Below are 2,158 nucleotides of genomic sequence, written 5' to 3'. Positions count from 1 at the left end.
AAGTCCATTAATAAATATATTAATCCCATTCATTACTTCTATTTATCCAACAAATCTTATGTTCTTTCAAATGGGCTCATTTTAATAAAACCACATTTGGAGTTTACCATGTAATCTAAATTTAGTTTTCTTAAAACCATTCCAGAATTTTTCTTTGTAAAATAATAAAAGTGGGTTTTATCAAATATTTATTAAAGAAAGTCACATAACTTCATAAAAAATACTGCCCTGATCACGAGAATTTTTACACACACCCCCTGTAGTTCCACACAAATATTCTATATAGATTGACTTAACCTTGAAGTATAATCCAATAAAAGTGAATATCAAACACATCAGGTACTGGACAGACAATAAACTAGTTGTAAGCCTTCTGGATCCTTAGATTGATTAACATCAATAAAGGAACCAATTTTTGATGTGAAGAATTAAATGTGTTCATCTCTAACGGTGATTTCAAGCTCCTGCCGGCCAACTTGGTCAGGAGAACCCCAAACATCGTCTTCGTTGGTAATCCCACTGTCCTCGGTTATCCTCTGTCGTTCTTCCATCACACTTTTCTGTACCTTTGCCTCTTTTCGGATCCTGACATCATTTTTCGTAGTTACTGTTGTTGGCATATCTCAATTTATTGCTAGGTCAGATCTCTAACTCTGTGTGTGATACATGTAGTAACACTGATAGCAGTCACTCTCCATGGCTAGCAAGAGCCAGCAAAGACTGAACTGCTCTAATGCGCCGCGCCACCCAGAAACATTCCAGATTGGAAGAAAGAATATTATGAGAATCGTAGGATCCTGAAAATTATGCCCTCTGCACCCCCCCCACACACACACACCTTTACCCCCTAAAGGACATCTAAGTAGCCAGAAAGGAGTGCCGGCCATGCTGGGACTGGTCTGCTAATTGTAAAATCAGTCATTTAAATCCACCAGCCCTTCTTAGAAAGATGAGGTTGTCTGCGGCTATAAGGGGCTACACTCTTGGATGCCCTGTGCCAGGTGACTAAGAATAAGAATCAATACAATGGCATTGGGCTTGAGTGTGGGTTGGGAAGCAGGCAGACACAGATGAAATACTTTCTGCTCTGTTAGTGTGTTCTCATTGTAGCTACAGCTAAAGTATTTTAAAAGACAGTGTTATTTACAAGAACTAAAACAACACACAAAATGAATGTCTGGGCGTTGGAAACATTTTCTCTGTTTTTAGTCACCTAGCATTTTCCTCTTCTGAAGAGGAGAAAAACAAACAAACAAACAGGAAGGTGCTTTAGAAATTGATATGAATAGCATAAGATCTAATGAAAAAAGAATCCGCCTTGTCAACTTCCTCATTTATTTTGTGTGACATGTCCTGCAGGACAATCTTGTTATCATTTTAATGTGCAGATGTACTAATCTATTTACATTCATGCAGACATGGATGCCACTCAGTGGATAGGAGTGATCATTTCTGAATGAAGGGCTTCACACTGCGCTTCCGTCAGACTCTCCCAGGCACAATGAAACGGGTAGCCACGCCTGTGACCTGTGATCCCCCATGGTCATTTCAGGGGCTTGGAAGAACATGGTTTCCCCTCTGGAGGGGAAAGACATCCTCTGGCCTGACTTTCACTTTCTTTATTTGCATGGACTAGCCTTTTTATTGCAAATAGGGATCTAAATCTTACTTCGAAAATGGATATTGCACTAGGTGCGAGTGCTTGTGCAAGAGAAGCTATCAATAATGTTAGTTATGAAAAGCTGATCCTAAGTGTTTTTAGTCCATTAGCCATTTCGCTTTATTTATGTTCCCTCTCAGGCAGGATTTGAAGCCAATATTCAAAAGATGAAGTTTGGATGATGAGCAACACAAGAGGGTATAAAACACTGTCACAGTTTTTCATGCTGGAAAGTATTTCTTCCTCGTATTATTTCTTTCAACAGCATTTCACAATAAGTAACCTCTGGGGAATAAGGGTTGCAGAATGTAGAATTGGGCCATGATAGCTATTGTTTAGTTTATCTCTCAGCCTCTATCTATCTATCTATCTATCTATCTATCTATCTATCTATCTATCTATCTATCTATCTTCTATCATCTGTCTATGTATCTTTCTGCCTACTGCCTATCTTTTTCATATCATTCTGTCACTATTTTAAGTAAGCATTGCTGCTAG

The 2,158-nt window shown here is 38.6% G+C and overlaps 1 pseudogene; it reads right to left on the bottom strand.

Moving 5' to 3' along the window:
* Positions 1–201: 201 nt before the first annotated feature.
* On the bottom strand, positions 202–620 carry LOC142439880 (protein mago nashi homolog pseudogene; annotated as a pseudogene).
* Between the last annotated feature and the right edge of the window lie 1,538 nt (positions 621–2,158).

This window comes from Tenrec ecaudatus, chromosome 1, assembly GCF_050624435.1.
Source record: "Tenrec ecaudatus isolate mTenEca1 chromosome 1, mTenEca1.hap1, whole genome shotgun sequence".
In the NCBI taxonomy this organism is placed as follows: Eukaryota; Metazoa; Chordata; class Mammalia; order Afrosoricida; family Tenrecidae; genus Tenrec; species Tenrec ecaudatus.
Note: the sequence above shows the minus strand (reverse complement) of the source record. Positions and strands in the feature narration are given on the sequence as shown.